Below are 20,567 nucleotides of genomic sequence, written 5' to 3'. Positions count from 1 at the left end.
TAGAACACCTGTTTAGGAGAGGTGCTGGCTAACAGAGGAGAACACCTGTTTAGGAGAGGTGCTGGGTAACAGAGTAGAACACCTGTTTAGGAGAGGTGCTGGCTAACAGAGTAGAACACCTGTTTAGGAGAGGTGCTGGCTAACAGAGTAGAACACCTGTTTAGAGAGGTGCTGGCTAACAGAGGAGAACACCTGTTTAGGAGAGGTGCTGGGTAACAGAGTAGAACACCTGTTTAGGAGAGGTGCTGGCTAACAGAGTAGAACACCTGTTTAGGAGAGGTGCTGGCTAACAGAGTAGAACACCTGTTTAGGAGAGGTGCTGGGTAACAGAGGAGAACACCTGTTTAGGAGAGGTGCTGGGTAACAGAGTAGAACACCTGTTTAGGAGAGGTGCTGGGTAACAGAGGAGAACACTTGTAAAATAAAAGGAGAGTCTCACTCTATGAGCTCAGATGAAATAGTGTAATAACCTGATGACCAATGTTTCGATAGACAGCTGTCTTCATCATTTACCTTAAAAATACCAAAATATGGATCCTGAAAGGGAATTTGATGCATTTTCATATGGGTTAATGTCGACTTTGCTTATGGAAAACCATATCATGCGAAGGTTTTTACACTCAGTTCTTGGGTTTCGCGAGTGGAAATTTGACATTTTGAAAATGGAAGTTATGGAACTCCAACATGTGCTTCTGTTATGAGAAAAACTCCACAATGAAACTGACATTAAATGTGGAGAATGATAGATCTGTTGGCCATCAAGTAGCCTATTAATTGTTATGCCTGTGTAGGCTACTGTAGTCTACCTTTTTATACTATAAATATGTTTAAATGACTGGAGTCGTTGCAAATAATTTTGTGCCACTTGTGTAGCCAACCTGGAGCTGACAAACAGATGTAATAATTAGCCTTTAACTTCAGTTTATTGTTGTTGTAGCCTCGTGTTATTATGTAATTATTAATGGCCGTGTTTAGTTAATTCAATTGGAAGTTAAAGTGTCACCATGGTCACAGTTCTATCGCAATTGCTGATCAGATGTTAGAATGCATTAGATTGAAGGTAACAGTCAGCCAGATTAGGCTACAGGTATAAAAATAACCTGGCTGTTGTTGACAAGCATGGACCTATTCAGTTCATATCCATATTATTAAATATTTAATACAGATTGAAATTACGACCCATCCTCAGTAGCCTATTCCAGCAGGCTACTGGGCAACAGAAGCACTTCCTACCTCAAAATCGCCTTGCTGTTCATGTTAAATAAATGAATCTGTCAATTTCAACTAAGCAAGCTGCTAAATCATTCAGCCTACATCTTGCCCAGGCTACTGGAGGCTATCTGAAATAAGATGTAGGCCTATCAGGGAAACATTTTTTGGGGATAGTTTTCAGGCCTTGTTGGTGGGTTTTCGATATGTCTGTTAGTAAACTGTTTCAGATCATGAATAAAAGAGGACAATTGACATTCAATAATTAATTGTCACTGTGTTCACCACAACCAACATGCTGCATCTCTGTTTAGGGGTCAGTGCTCTAAAATGAGTCTCTCTGGGGAGAGAGAAGAGGGGGCCCTGCCTCTAAAATGAGTCTCTCGGGGGAGAGAGAGGAGGGGGGCCCTGCCTCTAAAATGAGTCTCTCTGGGGGAGAGAGAGGAGGGGGCCCTGCCTCTAAAATGAGTCTCTGGGGAGAGAGAGGAGGGGGGCCCTGCCTCTAAAATGAGTCTCTTTGGGGACATGACACCAAAACTAAGAGGTGAGCTGACAATATTGTTTAAGAATTTATATTCCAAAACGCTATATAGGAGAAAAGAAAATCACAATTGTGATTTTTCATCAGAAATGATTACTAATAGGTACCTTCAATGTAACTATTGTAGATTTTAGATGTGATTTAAAACCATTGTTTAGCTGGAATGGAATGTTCGTATCCTGTAAATTTGACTGTGATACGTGGTCGTCTCACCTAGCTACCTTAAGATGAATGTATTTACAGATGCAATATCTTAATTTGACCCTGTTTCTCACAGCAGTAACATAATCCTGGAGCAATAGCAAATGTGCATTTATAGGTGGATTATAATTAAGGGATATTTTCTGTAGGGGTTGATACATTTTTCATCAGGGAAAATCAAGTCTGACATTTGTAAGTGGAAATTAAACACTTTAGACGCCTTTATAAAGCCTTGTAGTGGTTTAATAATTTATTTAAGCAATAAAAGCTAATTGACTAACATTTCTGAAAATGGATATATAGCGTTTTGGAATGAAACTCTTCTTATGTTTCCAAATCTGAGCTCAGAGTGGATGAGAGATGTAATGTTTGCCTCTGTTGTGTTGAAGCCCAATCACAGGAGAGACCAGCCTCCCTGTACCCAGCTGTGTGTCCATGAAGAGTGACAGGTCTATGGATCGTCCTATATACTTCAGAGAGGGAGACTTTTCTAGTGAACAAAGGTAAGAAGAACTCATGGGTCATGGTCAGTGAGTTAAACAACGCTGTCTCTAGTCATTTCTCCTCTCCCATTTTCCCATTTATTTTTGTTGTTTTCATAATCCATAGGCTAATCCTTTTTTCCATTTTCATAGTCCTGAAACAATATTAAACAAACACAACATTCCCTCCCTGTGAGTGTGTGTGTGTGTGTGTGTGTGTGTGTGTGTGTGTGTGTGTGTGTGTGTCAGTGAGTGAGTGTGTGTGCACTCCCTGGATGAGGAGATGTAATCTATATCCTGATTGCCGTGTCACAATAGAGTAGCAAAATAGAACTCAATGGCGCTGCTCTTGGATCAGTTTTCTCCATTCAAATCTTTCATTAACATTATAATTAGTTCCCAATACTGATGAGGGATCAGCTCATCAGAGAAGTTCCCATCTATTTTATGGACCTGCTGTGAATATGCAGCCTAAACAGAGAAATAAATGCGGTCAGAGACCTACTTGAGCAGCACCGCCCCCTCAAGATTCGGAGCCTGCTTGGCAGGGTTGGTCCTACAAAGCCAGAGCCCCCTGATGGGAGAGCATAATATACAAGGAAATTCTCAAAGCTGCTAATGAGAACCTTGATGACCTTTTACCTAGCCGGTGGGGATTCCGGTGGGGTACGCCCACCCAGGTAGTGGCAGTGCTGGCAACACTGGCTGCAGTAACCCATGGGGAGGGGGTCACACTCGGACAATCAGAGAGGGGGTTTATCATTGTGGCCCAGGTGGCACAAAATAATCAAAGGTCTGACCGCATGGAGATGCTTGGGAAAATGGTTACAACAGGGGATCAGAGTGTTTGTGTCTCAGGTGAAGAGGGTGGATCTGATCTCCATCACCTAGGACTTGACATAGATTAAGTAGATTAATCAAATCTCACATTGTTATCAATTTCTGCTCAATCTGCATGCTTTCTCAATCAGCTTTAACTGTATGTGCACTCGTAGATCAAGTTATTTCTCGAGTTGGGCTCTGGGATATAACAGCCGTTGAGTATCGGATTTTATGGTGGATTGTGGAGGAGGGGGGTTGAGTGTGTTGGAGTATGTGAGTATGTGCGTGTGTGCTTGTCTGGCATCTGTTGTGGGGGGGTGGGGATGTTGGGGGGGTATGGGATGGACCGCAGGAATTATTTGCTAGGATAATAATTGCTTGTCAATGAATTAAATGTAATACAATGGCAATCCTGGTTATATGTTAGAATCCTATGCGTGAACTGCCGACATTATTACGCATATTAATTGATAATGATGGAAAATAGGATATGCATAATAAAATAAATAAATAATAGTTATATAGATATATATATATAGAGGTGAAAGCATTGGAAATGCTTTTGGCGGTTAACCTGCTTCTGTTTTGTGGGTGGCACTGTGTGCTGTTTTCGATGGATGGGTCCTGGCCTCTCAGGGCCTTAGGGATACGGAGGGACGTGGGGGGATGCTGATCACTGGGATGACGGCTCAACTTGGGATGGGGAGGGGCTTTAGCGGGGAATTAGTGGAGAACAATTGAAGGGTTACTCCGTAGCAATGCAAATATCACGGTACAGCTATATGGACACTCAATCATTACGGTATTTTTTATTGGTAAATTTACAAACATATATAATGATAAATAGACTTGAAACTTGTATCTCATTATGGTGTATGGTGAAATAAGTATAGCCAGTTATAATTGTAATGGCTTAGCTGATAATAACAAAAGAAGAACAATATTTACATGGCTCAAAGAGAGGGAATATAATATCTATTGTATACAGGAAACTCATTCAACAATTCGAGATGAAGTAGCGTGGGAAAAAGAATGGGGGGAATATACTTCTCCCATGGGCAAAGAAATTCAAAAGTGGTGATGATATTAATTAATAGTAATTTCGATCCGAATGTGCAAATTGTCCAAATAGATACGCAAGGTAGATGGATTATTTTAAATATGGTATTGGACCATAAACAGATATGGCTCATTAACCTTTACGGACCAAATAATGATGATCCACAATTCTTTGACAATATATATAATAAATTATCAAGCCTGCAAGCAACTCAAGACAATATTATTATGGTGGGGGATTATAATACTGTTTTAAATAGCTCAATGGACCGAAAAGGAAATCACACCACAAACAATCACCCACATGCTCTTAAGGAAATTGTGAATGTCATGGATACATTAGAACTAGTAGATATATGGAGGCTTAAATATGCTGATCTAGTGAGAAATACATGGCGGAGACTGAATCAAGCTAGTCGTCTTGACTTCTTTCTTATCTCATTCCGTTGGCACCAAAAGTAAAAAAAGTGTTGATAGGGGACAGAATGCGGTCGGACCATCATATAATAGGCATATACATTACTCTGACTGAATTTCCACGTGGGTGAGGATATTGGAAATTTAATCAAAGCCTATTGGATGATAATTTATTTATAATTAGAACAAAGGAATTTATAACTGACTTTTTTCAACATAACATATGTACAGCGAATCCCCTTATTGTATGGGACACCTTTAAATGTGCCTTTAGAGGCCATGCAATTCAGTACTCATCTCGAAAACAAAAGCAATTTAGGTCAAAAGAGTTTATACTAAGAAAGGAAATAGAAAGTCTAACAGAACAGATAGATGGCAATAAAAACTGTAACATAGATGCTCAGAATAAATTAGAGGAAAAACAAAAAGAAATGGAAAAACTTATTCAAGAAAGATCAAGTGTAATATATTATAAAAATAAAGCAAACTGGATGGAATATGGGGAAAAAATGCACAAAATTATTTTTTAATCTTCAACATAGGAATGCTACCAAAAAGAATTTAATGAAACTGGTTACAATTGACGGAGTCACCCATAATTCACCTAATGATATTTTGAAGGAAGAAACAAAGTATTTTAAGCATATGTTTTCTTTTCAGTCGCCTCCATCTCCTCTAACTGAAGCTAATTGTAGAGATTTTTTTTCTATTGATAATGTCAAATTAACAGCCACACAGAAAGACTCATGTGAAGGTGAAATTACAGAGGAGGAACTTCTGGATGCAATTAAAGATTTTAAGTCCGGGGAAAACTCCAGGGTTGGATGGCATACCAATCGAGGTATACCAAACCTTTTTTGATATACTAAGAGGACCGTTATTAGCATGTTTTAACCACTCCTATGTAAATGGTAGATTATCTGACACTCAAGAAGAAGGTCTGATCTCATTATTACTGAAACAGGATACAAGTGGAAAATATAAAGATCCAGTCCATTTACAAAATTGGAGACCCCTTACACTTCAGTGTTGTGATGCAAAAATCCTAGCAAAATGTATAGCGCATAGAATTAAAAAAGTATTGTCGGATATTATTCATTCTAATCAGACAGGTTTTTTCATGGAAGATACATTGGAGATAATATAAGGCAAGTATTGGAAACAATAGAACACTATGGAAAATATGGGAAACCAGGCCTGCTATTCATAGCAGACTTCGAAAAGGCATTTGATAAAGTTCGACTGGAATTTATATATAAATGCCTGGAGCATTTCAATTTTGGAGAATCTCTTATAAAATGGGTCAAAATCATGTATAGTAACCCTAGGTGTAAAATAGTAAATAATGGCTATTTCTCAGAAAGTTTTAAACTGTCAAGAGGAGTGAAACAAGGTTGTCCACTATCGGCATATCTATTTAATTTGGCCACCGAGATGTTAGCTATTAAAATCAGATCCAATAATAATATCAGAGGATTAGAAATACAGGGCTTAAAAACAAAGGTGTCATTGTACGCAGATGATTCATGTTTTCTTTTAGATCCACAACTAGAATCCCTCCACAGCCTCATAGAGGATCTAGATACATTTTCTAACCTCTCTGGATTAAAACCAAATTATGACAAATGTACTATATTACGTATTGGATCACTAAAAAATACAATTTTTACATTACCATGTAGTTTACCAATAAAATGGTCTGATGGTGATGTGGATATACTCGAATACATATCCCAAAGGAAATAAATGATCTCACTTCAATACATTTTAATAGAAAGTTAGCAAAAATAGATAAGATCTTACTACCATGGAAAGGAAAATACCTGTCAATTTGTGGAAAAATCACCCTGATTAACTCTTTAGTATTATCCCAGTTTACTTATTTGCTTATGGTCTTGCCTACGCCTAGCAAACAGTTTTTTAAATTATATGAGAAAAAAATATTCAATTTTATTTGGAACGGAAAGCCAGACAAAATTAAAAGAGCATATTTATATAATGAATATGAATTCGGAGGACAGAAATTATTAAATATTAAAGCATTAGACCTATCACTAAAATCTTCAGTCATCCAAAAGTTATACTTAAATCCGAACTGGTTCTCAAGCAAATTAGTAAGATTGTCTCACCCACTGTTCAAGAAAGGCCTTTTTCCCTTTATTCAGATTACAACCTCTCACTTTCAGTTATTTGAAAAGGAAATAATCTCCCAAATGTCACTATTTCTAAAACAAGCCATAGAAAGTTGGTTGCAATTTCAATTTAATCCTCCAGAAACGACAGAACAAATAATGCAACAAATATTGTGGTTAAATTCAAATATACTAATTGACAAAAAACCTTTATTTTTTGACAGAATGTTTAAAAAACGTATAATCTTCGTAAATGATATCATCGGTAGGACTGGTGGAGTTATGTCGCACATGCAGCTAACAAAAACATATGGAAATGTCTGCTCTACCCAAAATTACAACCAAATAATTGCAGCCTTACCGCAAAAGTGGAAGAGGAAAGTTGAAGGGGGAGAAAGTAAGGAACTTGTCTGTTGGCCTTGCATTAAAGAACATAATTGTTTAAGGAAAACTGTGATAAATAAAAAAGTATATCAGTTTCACTTAAGGACCAAAGGATTGACAGCCGTCCCATATAGATTGCAAAATAGTTGGGAAGAGATCTTTGACGTACCGATCCCATGGCATAGTGTTTATGAACTGACACGCAAAAACGACACTGGATTCAAAAATTAGAATCTTTCAATTTAAATTATTATATAAAATTCTTGCTACCAATAGAATGTTATTTATATGGGGGATACAATCTTCCCAGCTCTGCAGATTTTGCTGTGAAGAGATAAAATCATTAGATCATTTGTTTTGGTTCTGTCCATTTGTAGCTTGTTTTTGGACACAGGTCCAGGAATGGCTAAAGGATTGCAATATTTACCTGGAACTAACCTTGCAGATAGCATTACTGGGTGATCTGAAAAGTCATAGTCAATCAATCAATAATATAATAATACTTTTAGCAAAAATGTTTATTTTTAATTCACAATCTGTAGAAGCAATGAGAATAGAAATCAAATCAAATCAAATCAAATCAAATCAAATTTTATTGGTCACATGCGCCGAATACAACAAGTGCAGACATTACAGTGAAATGCTTACTTACAGCCCTTAACCAACAGTGCGTTTATTTTAAACAAAAAAAGTAAGAATAAAACAACAACAAAAAAAGTGTTGAGAAAAACAAAGAGCAGAAGTAAAATAAAGTGACAGTAGGGGAGGCTATATATACAGGGGGGTACCGGTGCAGAGTCAATGTGCGGGGGCACCGGCTAGTTGAGGTAGTTGAGGTAATATGTACATGTGGGTAGAGTTAAAGTGACTATGCATAAATAATTAACAGAGTAGCAGCAGCGTAAAAAGGATGGGGTGGGGGGCAGTGCAAATAGTCCGGGTAGCCATGATTAGCTGTTCAGGAGTCTTATGGCTTGTGGGTAGAAGCTGTTGAGAAGTCTTTTGGACCTAGACTTGGCACTCCGGTACCGCTTGCCGTGCGGTAGCAGAGAGAACAGTCTATGACTAGGGTGGCTGGAGTCTTTGACAATTTTGAGGGCCTTCCTCTGACACCGCCTGGTATAGAGGTCTTGGATGGCAGGGAGCTTTGCCCCAGTGATGTACTGGGCCGTACGCACTACCCTCTGTAGTGCCTTGCGGTCAGAGGCCAAGCAGTTGCCATACCAGGCGGTGATGCAACCAGTCAGGATGCTCTCGATGGTGCAGCTGTAGAATTTTTTGAGGATCTGAGGACCCATGCCAAATCTTTTTAGTCTCCTGAGGGGGAATAGGCTTTGTCGTGCCCTCTTCACGACTGTCTTGGTGTGCTTGGACCATGATAGTTCGTTGGTGATGTGGACACCAAGGAACTTGAAGCTCTCAACCTGTTCCACTACAGCCCCGTCGATGAGAATGGGGCGTGCTCAGTCCTCTTTTTTTTCCTGTAGTCCACAAGGTCCAGAAAGGTTCAGAACTTTTGTAAAACATCACAGTACGGTTGAAATATATATGGCAAATATAAATCCTATATGGATGGTGTTAAGAGATAGATGGGAGGTATTGAATAGAGTTGAAGGATGGGACTAATAACAAATAACAACAAATAATAACAAAGATAGCTAATAATGTAAGCATACTGTGTCCATAATAAGTATATAGGTTGTATGTTGGGAGCTTTTGGGAAAGAGCACAGTTAGAAAGATATGGCATTTAGAAGCAAACCGGATGGACATCATGAAAATGATCGGAGAGGTTGAGAGTAGAAGTTCAGGAGCAAAAAAATAAAATAAATATATATATATATATATATATATATATATAGAATTATTGTAAAATTAACTCTGTCCATAAGGTGTAGATAGTAAGTATAGACCGGAAGTAGAGGCCTGGGCGTTGTTGTTCACTAATTTACTCCAAGTAGGGAAAGGATGGTGGGGTTGAAAAGTAATAAAGGGGAATATATATATAAAAAATAAAAATAAACATGGGGGATTGGAAGTGATGCAGACAATTACATTGATAGAAGATACAATCTATCTGCAATATTAAGCTGATCCATCCCCCCAAAAAAAAAAAAAAAAAAAAAAACATTAGAATTTTTTCACAATACTGATGAGGGATCAGCTCCTAGAGAGATATTACCACCTACGGCTGCAAATATTGAGGCGGCTTATTCTAAATCACAGATTTGGCACATCATTGTTCACATGTTAGGCTACACATCATGAAATATATTGAGACAAATTACAGACAGTAGCCTACAAGTAGCAAAATAAAACTAAATATATTGAACATGGAATATATTCCAATATGATTGAAATAGGACTATAGCCTACTGTTTATATTGTAATGCAGTCATCTCGGTTTTCATTTGAAGCATAATTTTAAATGGCATATTATTATTTATAAAAAATGTTACATTTGACTGTGTAAAACCTAGCAGTACTACTTATTTATCTGAGAGAGCGGCAGATGTACATTCAAGAATTAGTTGTCATTGTGTTAACCACAACCAACATGCTGTATCTCTGTTTAGGGGTTAGTGGTCTAAAATGAGTCTGTCTGGGGAGAGAGAGGACCAATTTTCTACTCTGAGACGCTTTGTGGATATGGGCCCAGATCTCAAAATATTGTTTTAAAAAACAACGAATTTTTGTTTTACATAATAATAAAAATGAATATTACTAATGTACCCGACTGTAAAGACTTGGTTTAGTTTATTGTGTTGCTCTGCTCATGTCCGCGTTCTGGAACTGTCCGCGTCCCCGTACAGAACTGTCCGCGTCCACGTACGGTTTGGCGCCAAGCATATTGTCCAGTTACGCGCAGAGTGGACTGAGGTGATGTTGGGGAATAACGACGGAGTTTGTTACAGTGTTGAGACGCCAGGTTTATTGTTCAATTAGCTTTTTTGCGTAATGGTCAGTGACAGTATGAGTGTAGCCAGATCCTTTTCACTCGCTATCCTTGTTTCATCTTGTGGTTCACCGGATTCGTCATCATCCTCGAGGGACAGACAAATGACCTGCTAGCTAGCCAAGCTAGTCGGTACAGCTAGCTAAGCTAGCTACTCTACCAGCAGCATCCTAGTTATCCTAGCAACCACTACATCATCACCGGCTGCCTGCATTTCTTGTGGACCGATGGAGCTCCCTGGTTGTTTCTTCCACCTGTTAAATACCGTGGAGGGCTTCTCCCTCTCTGGTTGACGGATGCTGGCTACCTACCATCCCTCTGTCCGGTTCTCCTCTCTTCACTAGATGGACGGTAACTTTAGTGTTTAACCCCTCTGTGTCCAAGGACTGAACTTTTGAATATTATTTTCGGGGCGCCTCAAGTGACATTTTTACAACCTTTATTTCTGATAAAATTAGTTAATTGCATCCGCCATGTAGCCCAGTTTCATAATATTACCTTCTGTCCCTGGTTATGAAGTAATTGCGAAAAAACAGGCCTTATTTTAGGGTATTTTTCACCCTACCAGCTCCTATTAGTTCTGTTGAGCTCTGTGACACCGACTCGCCTTCAGAACGTTCTATTCCCAGCCCATTGTTCTGCGTCACAATGCCAGCTTCACTATTGTTATCAATGAGACCTGCCTGCGTTAACCCTGTAGGTTTACCTCAGGTAACTTATTATTACCAAGGTTACAGCTACTTGGTGAGCGTTAACCCTGTAGGTTTACCTCAGGTAACTTATTATTACCAAGTTTAAGGCTACTTGGTGAGCGTTAACCCTGTAGGTTTACCTCAGGTAACTTATTATTAACAAGGTTAGGGCTACTTGGTGAGCGTTAACCCTGTAGGTTACCTCAGGTAACTTATTATTAACAAGGTTACGGCTACTTGGTGAGCGTTAACCCTGTAGGTTTACCTCAGGGAACTTATTATTAACAAGGTTACGAATACTGCGCAGGTTCACTGAGTTGCAAACCAAATGGGTATAATGGGGTGATTGTTGTCTAATCGGGTGGTCTAGCGAATGGATTTGTAGATCTGACGCAGTTGCTACCTCAGATTATGAGCCTAGCAAGTGTCATGAAGTGTCAGGTCTCCCGAGTGGTGCAGTGGTCTAGTGCCACTAGAGATCCTTGTTGTCGTAGCCGGCAGCGACCGATAGACCCAAGGGTTCGCTTCCCACGGGGGGCCAGTATGAAAAAAATAAATAAATAATGTATGCACTCACTAATCGCTCTGGATAAGAGCGTCTGCTAAATTACGTAAATGTAATGAATGATTTATGTAGTACGGTAATACGGCCACAAGGAGGCGCAAGAGTGCCATAAACCCATACTGTTTTTTACCATATAAACCCTAAACCTAACAATCAACCAAATGTATTTATAAAGCCCTTTTACACCAGCAGATGTCACAAAGTGCTATACAGAAACTCTAACCCTACGTGTAACCTATTTTAGCCGTAACCCTAACCCCTAATTCTAGGGTAGGGTAGCCTAGAACACTTTTAGAAACTATTTTAGTAATAATATTATCTTAGTAAATACAATTATATTATTAAATAGCGTTTTGATTATTTTGTTGTTATTTTATTATATGTATAATTCCAAGACACATTTGTTTTATTTTTCAAATGTGGTTTTAATTGGGTGACCTACTAACCTTTGTGTGAAAGTCCAGCAATTGGCGTGGGGCAGGTTTGTGACTGATCTAATACACTTTATTTCTCAGCTGCCTCACCAATGTCTGTACGTGACTTAATAACTTTTAATTGCTAAATATTTCCTATAGATTGCAGCATAAGACCACGAAGCATCAGTTATAAGCTACAAGCAGCAATATGATTGACATAAAATAGCATGCAACCAAATACTATATGTCCCATGATTTTCTAAAATGGTCACTCATTACTTTAGTTAGCGATATATCTCGTATTAGGCCTGTGATGCTTTTGGAAGAGCAATTAAATAGTGACTATAGCAGGTGTTGAACCCCTGGTAAATAATCACTAGTCAGATGCTCCAACCTCAACCCTAGTATACATGCATTTTTAAATATCTAATATATCGATTAAACAACCTCGGAATAGAAAAGACAAGAGTGCGTCTTCCAGCCCACCAATAAATTACATCATGCAACCCTCCCAGTTAGCAAATGTACCTCAACATGCCCCTCGCTTGTGCTAGAAGGCAGAGTGCTCGCTGCTGGTTGATGAATCTGACAATGAATGTACTAGGAAAATACGTTTTTTCTCGACCAGAGGTGACTAAATTAATGTTCAGGCTTATTGATAATCGTTATAGTAATGAAGTATAATTTCAAAACATGAGCATAAAAACAGCTAATAATAAACATGAATCATCATTATATTATTTCACAGTAATTTGTTAAATGCTTTTTCAGTCGTTCCTCTTGCGTTAGCAGTGTGGAAAGGGACAGTAAAAAGCGTGTGCAGGAGTTTTCCTGTGAGGGGGGAGTGGTGGTGTATCCAGGGAGAAAACTAAACTAACCTTCTGAAATGTCATTCGTGGTCTTATGCTGCCATCTATTGGAATTATTTAGTAGCTGCAGTAGTACTGAATAAAGTATATCCTTACTTATAATATACTTCAGTTGGTAGAGCATGACGTTTGCAACGCCAGGGTTGTGGGTTCGATAAAATAATGTATGCGCTAACTGTAAGTCGCTCTGGATAAGAGCGTCTGTTAAATGACTAAAATGTAAATGTAAATGTAAAGTAGTAATTACTCAGAATTGCAAAATATGACATGTTCTAGTTCAATTTACCACTTACAACCATAACATAACCATTTATAGCATAACAAACAATGAAACTGACATAAACCAAAAACACCATACATTTAGTTAACCATATATTCATATATATACTATTTATTTAGATGGGTGACATTATCTGCCAAAGTAATACCACTGTAGATAAAGAAGAGCTCTCCAGTTGGTGTACCAAAACATTCAAAGGACATTTTCTCAAAATTGAGGTTACAAGTTTATCATCTTTAAAAGCAGAATAACTTTCCCATTGTTCCTCAACTGTAGTGTATGATATACCTTTTTCTAGCTGAGTCTCTACTTTTATCCAATGTAAAAAACACCATTTCAAATTTTGCTACATAAGACCGAATCGAGCCGGTCGGCCACATTTGACTGTGTAAAACCTAGCAGTACTACTTATTTCTCTGAGAGTGAAACAGATATTTATTATTACTGTGTAAAACCTAGCAGTACTACTTATTTCTCTGAGAGTGAGGCAGATATATATATATTATTACTGTGTAAAACCTAGCAGTACTACTTATTTCTCTGAGAGTGAGGCAGATATATTATTACTGTGTAAAACCTAGCAGTACTACTTATTTCTCTGAGAGTGAGGCAGATATATTATTACTGTGTAAAACCTAGCAGTACTACTTATTTCTCTGAGAGTGAGGCAGATATACAGTATAGCATTTTGCAAAAAAACATGATTATTTGTCTCTCTGAAATGAAACCATGAAGTGATAGATTTTAAACAAATACATGGCTGTCATTGAACAATCGCATGCTATGAATAGCTAGTGAGAAAACACAACAATTTATTTGATCATTTCTTTAAACAATAGAAACTAATTTACTAACATTTCTGAAAATGGATATATAGCGTTTTTGGAATGAAACTCTTCTCATGTTTCCCCATCTGAGCTCAGAGTAGATGAGAGATGTAATGTTTGTCTCTATTGTGTTGAAGTCCAATCAAGCAGGAGAGACCAGCCTCCCCCTGTACCCAGCTGTGTGTCCATGAAGAGTGACAGGTCTATGGATCGTCCTATATACTTCAGAGAGGGAGACTTTTCTAGTGAACAAAGGTAAGAAGAACTCATGGGTCATGGTCAGTGAGTTAAACAACACTGTCTCTAGTCATTTCTCCTCTCCCATTTTCCCATTTCTTTTCGTTGTTTTCATAATCCATAGGTTAATCCTTTTTTCCATTTTCATAGTCCTGAAACAATATTAAACTAACACAACATTCCCTCCCCTGTGTGTGTGTGTGTGTCTGTCAGTGAGTGTGAGATGTCATCTCTATCCTGATTGCCTAGTCACTTTTACCCCTACCTACATGTACATATTACCTCAACTACCTGGTACCCCTGCACATTGACTCAGTACTGGTACTCCTTGTATATAGTCTAGTTATTACCTCAACTACCTGGTACCCCTGTACATTGACTCAGTACTGGTACTCCTTGTATATAGTCTAGTTATTACCTCAACTACCTGGTACCCCTGCACATTGACTCAGTACTGGTACTCCTTGTATATAGTCTAGTTATTACCTCAACTACCTGGTACCCCTGCACATTGACTCAGTACTGTTACTCCTTGTATATAGTCTAGTTATTACCTCAACTACATGGTACCCCTGCACATTGACTCATTACTGGTACTCCTTGTATATAGTCTAGTTATTACCTCAACTTCCTGGTACCCCTGCACATTGACTCAGTACTGGTACTCCTTATATATAGTCTAGTTATTACCTCAACTACCTGGTACCCCTGCACATTGACTCAGTTCTCCTTATAGCCTCATTATTGTTATTTTATTATGTTACTATTTCCTTTTTTTATTTAACAAATTTTTGTTACTTTTTAACTCTGCAATGTTGGGAAAGGGCTCGTAAATAAGCATTTCTTGGTAAAGTGTACCACTGTTGTATTCGGCGCATGTGAGAAATACAATTTTATTTGATTTGAAGCTCATGCGCAGAAATACGTCATTGGGTCTAATGGTCGTCTTGTGCCGAACTGCACATGTGCAGGCCGTCAAATCAAAGGCACTCCTTCGATATAAAGTTGTTTATGACTAACACGAAAATGTGTCAGTTTGTTAAACTACTTAAGACAGAACATTTTCTAAATTAACAACTAAGGAAGTGATTTTTATCTCTCATTGACATCTCCAACCCCAAACCCTGGCCTGGTCTGCTTCATATCCGTTCCCAGAATACATTTTTTACATCAGCAGTTGTCACCAAGTGCTTATATAGGAACCCAGTCTAAAACCACAAAAGAGCAAGCAATGCAGATGTAGAAGCCCGGTGGCTAGGAAAAACTCCATAGAAAGGCAGGAACCTAGGAAGAAACCTAGAGAGGAACCAGGCTCTGAGGGGTGGCCAGTCCTCTTCTGGCTGTGATGGGAGGAGAGATTATAAGAGGATATGGCCATTAAGTACAGATCGTTCTTCAAGATTTTCAAATGTTCATAGATGACCAGCAGGGTCAAATAATAATCACTGTGGTTATAGAGGGTGCAACACGTCAGCACCTCAGGAGTAAATGTCAGTTGGCTGTTCATAGCCGAGCATTCAGAGGTCAAGACAGCAGGTGTTGTAGAGAGAGAGAAGGAGAGGGAGAGAGAGAGAGGGTTGAAACAGCAGGTTCGGGACAAGGTAGCACGTCCGGTGAACAGGTCAATGAAACTCTTCTCATGTTTCCCCATCTGAGCTCAGAGTAGATGAGAGACGTAATGTTTGTCTCTGTTGTGTTGAAGCCCAATCAAGCAGGATAGACCAGCCTCCCCTGTACCCAGCTGTGTGTCCATGAAGAGTGACAGGTCTATGGATCGTCCTATATACTTCAGAGAGAGGGAGACTTTTCTAGTGAACAAAGGTAAGAAGAACTCATGGGTCATGGTCAGTGAGTTAAACAACACTGTCTCTAGTCATTTCTCCTCTCCAATTTTCCCATTTATTTCTGTTGTTTTCATAATCCATAGGCTAATACTTTTTCCATTTTCATAGTCCTGAAACAATATTAAACAAACACAACATTCCCTCCCTGTGTGTGTGTGTGTGTGTGTGTGTGTGTGTGTGTGTGTGTGTGTGTGTGTGTGTGTGTGTGTGTGTGTGTGTGTGTGTGTGTGTGTGTGTGTCTGTCAGTGAGTGTGTGCACTCCCTGGATGAGGAGATGTAATCTCTATCCTGATTGCCTAGTCACTTTTAACCCTACCTACATGTACATATTACCTCAATTACCTCAACTACCTGGTACCCCCTGCACGTTGACTCAGTACTGGCACTCCTTGTATATAGTCTAGTTATTACCTCAACTACCTGGTACCCCTGCACATTGACTCAGTACTGGTACTCCTTGTATATAGTCTAGTTATTACCTCAACTACCTGGTACCCTGCACATTGACTCAGTACTGGTACTCCTTGTTTATAGTCTAGATATTACCTCAACTACCTGGTACCCCTGCACATTGACTCAGTACTGGTACTCCTTGTATATAGTCTAGTTATTACCTCAACTACCTGATACCCCTGCACATTGACTCAGTACTGGTACTCCTTGTATATAGTCTAGATATTACCTCAACTACCTGATACCCCTGCACATTGAATCAGTACTGGTACTCCTATATATAGTCTAGTTATTACCTCAACTACCTGGTACCCCTGCACATTGAATCAGTACTGGTACTCCTTATAGGCGCATTACTACCTCAACTACCTGGTACCCCTGCACATTGACTCAGTACTGGTACTCCTTATATATAGTCTAGTTATTACCTCAACTACCTGGTACCCCTGCACATTGACTCAGTACTGGTACTCCTTGTATATAGTCTAGTTATTACCTCAACTACATGGTACCCCTGCACATTGACTCAGTACTGGTACTCCTTATATATAGTCTAGTTATTACCTCAACTACCTGGTACCCCTGCACATTGACTCAGTACTGGTACTCCTTGTATATAGTCTAGTTATTACCTCAACTACCTGGTACCCCTGCACATTGACTCAGTACTGGTACTCCTTGTATATAGTCTAGTTATTACCTCAACTACCTGGTACCCCTGCACATTGACTCAGTACTGGTACTCCTTATATATAGTCTAGTTAATACCTCAACTACCTGGTACCCTGCACATTGACTCATTACTGGTACTCCTTGTATATAGTCTAGTTATTACCTCAACTACCTGGTACCCATGCACATTGACTCAGTACTGGTACTCCTTATATATAGTCTAGTTATTACCTCAACTACCTGGTACGCCTTGTATATAGTCTAGTTATTACCTCAACTACCTGGTACCCCTGCACATTGACTCAGTACTGGTACTCCTTGTATATAGTCTAGTTATTACCTCAACTACCTGGTACCCCCTGTACATTGACTCAGTACTGGTACTCCTTATAGCCTCATTATTGTTTTATCATTATGTTACTATTTCCTTTTTTATTTAGCTAATTTCTCTTACTTTTTTAACTGCATTGTTGGGAAAGGGCTCGTTAGTAAGCATTTCACGGTAAAGTGTATATAGCTGTTGTATTCGGCGCATGTGAGAAATACAATTTTATTTGAAGGTCATTGGCAGAAACTAACTGTCGTCTCGTGCCGAACAGCGCATGTTCGGATGTTGAAGCACTGTGGCTAGGAAAAACTCCCTAGAAAGGCAGGAACCTAGGAAGAAACCTAGAGAGGAACCAGGCTCTGAGGGGGTGGCCAGTCCTCTTCTGGCTGTGCTGGGGGAGATTATAACAGTACATGGCCATTAAGGCCAGATCGTTCTTCAAGATGTTCAAATGTTCATAGATGACCAGCAGGGTCAAATAATAATCACTGTGGTTATAGAGGGTGCAACACGTCAGCATCTCAGGAGTAAATGTCAGTTGGCTTATCATGCGCATTTAGAGGTCGAGACAGCAGTTAGAAAGAGAGAGAGAGAGAGAGAGAGAGAGAGAGAGAGAGAGAGAGAGAGAGAGAGAGAGAGGAGAGAGAGAGAGAGAGAGAGAGAGAGAGAGAGAGAGAGAAGAGAAGAGGAGAGAGAGAGAGAGAGAGAGAGAGAGAGAGAGAAAAAAAAAAAAAAAAAAGAGAGAGAGAGAGAGAGAGAGAGAAAGAGAGAGAGAGAGAGAGAGAACAGCAGGTTCGGGACAAGGTAGCACGTCCGGTGAACAGGTCAGGGTTCCATAGCTGCAGGCAGACCAGCAGAAACTGGATTAGCAGCACGACAAGGTTGGATGTCCGGTGGAGCATGTATCGATACTGATAGGATCGAAATAAAGGGAGCGCTGCTCTCAGATCAGTTTTCTCCACTCAAATCTTCCCTTAACATTAATAGAACTCAGTTGATTGAACATATAGCCTATTGTTTTATAGTTTAATCCAGTTATCTCGGTTTTCATTTGAAGCATAATTGTATAAATTCCTTGTTTATATCAATTGCAAAGACATTGGAAACTTTGTATTCATAGTCAACTTTGTTCTGAATTTATCGGCGGTCACAGAGAGACGGATGAACCATGTGATTTTATGTTTAGCGGAGATCTTCTGTGTTTAATTTGAAGTGGGAGGGCAAAAAAGCTTATAATGATTCACAACTCAAAACAATATTAAACACAACGTGAGTGTGTGTGTGAGTGTGAGTGTGAGTGAGTGTGAGTGTGTGTGTGTGTGTGTGTGTGTGTGTGTGTGTGTGTGTGTGTGTGTGTGTGTGTGTGTGTGCACTCCCTGGATGAGGATATGTAATCTGATGTTTTGTCCCCAGAAACCAAAAGGAGAGATCAGAGCCAGAGATTCTCAGTAGTCAGTCTTCCCAGAGTCATCAAACAGACCTGGCCTCCATATTCAGTGTATGTGGTCCTGTTATGTACATTTGTTTTTGTTTACCTCAAGTAAAGTTGATCTGTCAATCATTCATTAATGTGTTAATGAGAAAGCATTTTGTCTCTTGCTTAACTTATTGACTTTATTTATTTCAGTTGCTTGAAGAGAATATTATGACATTTGTGAAGAATGAGCTGAAGATGTTCAAGAGGATTCTTAGTCCAGAACTCCCAGAAGGCTTTGAGAGTCAGAAGCAGGATAAGGAAGTGGTGGATGCTGAAGATGAGAAGCAGGAGAGCAGTGCCAGAGAGGGGGCTCTGAAGATCACACTGCACGTCCTGAGGAAAATGAACCATAAGGAGCTTGCTGACACACTGGAGAAAAGTAAGAGCTGTCTGCCTCATGTTGAATGCTGTTTTAGAACATTTAAAAGCTGTAGCTAAAGTACAGCTAAAGTAGATGTGTAACTCAATGATATTGTAGCAGCCTTAACACAACACCTAGTGACCTCATCAAGTAGCAGCGGGATGTGTTGTGTTGTGTTGTGTTGTGTTGTGTTGTGTTGTGTTGTGTTGTGTTGAGAGAGAGAGAGAGAGAGAGAGAGAGAGAGAGAGAGAGAGAGAGAGAGAGAGAGAGAGAGAGAGAGAGAGAAATCAGTCACACCAGTCTGTAATGCATTATGAAAACATTTATACAGTCAGTTAAGAGAATAAAGTATTATAATTTAAAATGTTATAACAGTCCTAGAATACTGTAGGCATTAAAACAGACGTAATATTAATATCCTCTGTGTTATTTCTAGATTCAGATGAGCGTGCTGTGATTCTTCAACGTGAACTCAAATCTAATCTAAAGAAGAAGTTTCAATGTGTATTTGAGGGGATCGCTAAACAAGGAAACCCAACACTTCTCAATAAGATCTACACAGAGCTCTACATCACAGAGGTGGAACAGGAGAGGTCAATAATGAACATGAGCTGAGACAGATTGAGACAACAACCAGGAAACAAGCAAGACCAGAGACTGCAATCAAATGTAACGACATCTTCAAACCCTTAACTGGACAAGACAAACTTATCAGAACTGTGCTGACAAAGGAGTCGCTGGCATTGGAAAAACAGTCTCTGTGCAGAAATTCATTCTTGACTGGGCTGAAGGAAAAGCAAATCAGGATGTCCAATTTGTATTTTCATTCCCTTTTCGGGAGCTGAATTTGATGAAAAAGGAAAAACACACTTTGATTGAACTTCTCAATCACTTCTCAATCGAAACCAAAGAATCAAGGATCTCCAACTACGACAAGTACAAAGTTCTGTTCATCTTTGATGGTCTGGATGAGTGCCGACTGCCCCTAGACTTCCAGAAGAACGAAGATGTGTTGTGACGTCACAGAGTCAACCTCAGTGGATGTTCTGCTGACAAATCTCATCAAGGGAAATCTGCTTCCCTCTGCTCTCCTCTGGATAACTACCCGACCTGCAGCAGGAAATCAGATCCCTTCAGTGTGTGTTGACCAAGTGACAGAGGTACGAGGGTTCAATGACCCACAGAAGGAGGAGTACTTCAGAAGGAGATTCAGTGATGAGGACCTGGCCAGCAGAATCATCTCACACATAAAGACATTAAGGAGCCTCCACATCATGTGCCACATTCCAGTCTTCTGTTGGATTTCTGCAACAGTCCTTGAACACATGTTGAGTACAGACAAGA

At 39.4% G+C, this 20,567-nt stretch overlaps 1 long non-coding RNA gene across 1 annotated transcript; it reads left to right on the top strand.

Annotated features, from left to right (window-relative positions):
- Positions 1-2,365: 2,365 nt before the first annotated feature.
- LOC123484767 lies at positions 2,366-19,046 on the top strand. Its single transcript, XR_006658688.1, has 4 exons — positions 2,366-2,454; positions 13,989-14,106; positions 18,799-18,883; positions 19,013-19,046. It is a non-coding gene; the product is annotated as an uncharacterized LOC123484767 (long non-coding RNA).
- Positions 19,047-20,567: the final 1,521 nt, after the last annotated feature.

Source organism: Coregonus clupeaformis, unplaced genomic scaffold (assembly GCF_020615455.1).
Source record: "Coregonus clupeaformis isolate EN_2021a unplaced genomic scaffold, ASM2061545v1 scaf0453, whole genome shotgun sequence".
Taxonomy (NCBI): Eukaryota; Metazoa; Chordata; class Actinopteri; order Salmoniformes; family Salmonidae; genus Coregonus; species Coregonus clupeaformis.
Note: the sequence above shows the minus strand (reverse complement) of the source record. Positions and strands in the feature narration are given on the sequence as shown.